Below are 280 nucleotides of genomic sequence, written 5' to 3'. Positions count from 1 at the left end.
CTTACATGTTTCATGCTTGCATTTACCTACATAAAATTGCATGTTAACCATAACCCAAAACCAAAATTAAAAATCAACCAAGATAAAATTCATCGCCACAACATGCAAAATATAAAATAATTAAAAATTTAATCAAAAACATCACATAAAACTACAACTTCAACCAAATTAAGACGTCTCTATTGGATGATCGGGAATCCCTCGGAGGAGGTAACCTACGGTTGCTAACGAGACTTCCCACGGTTTAAATGAAATTATGGAACTCATTAAGTTGGGTTTA

Source organism: Phalaenopsis equestris, unplaced genomic scaffold (genome assembly GCF_001263595.1).
Source record: "Phalaenopsis equestris unplaced genomic scaffold, ASM126359v1 Scaffold232406, whole genome shotgun sequence".
NCBI lineage: Eukaryota > Viridiplantae > Streptophyta > Magnoliopsida > Asparagales > Orchidaceae > Phalaenopsis > Phalaenopsis equestris.
Note: the sequence above shows the minus strand (reverse complement) of the source record.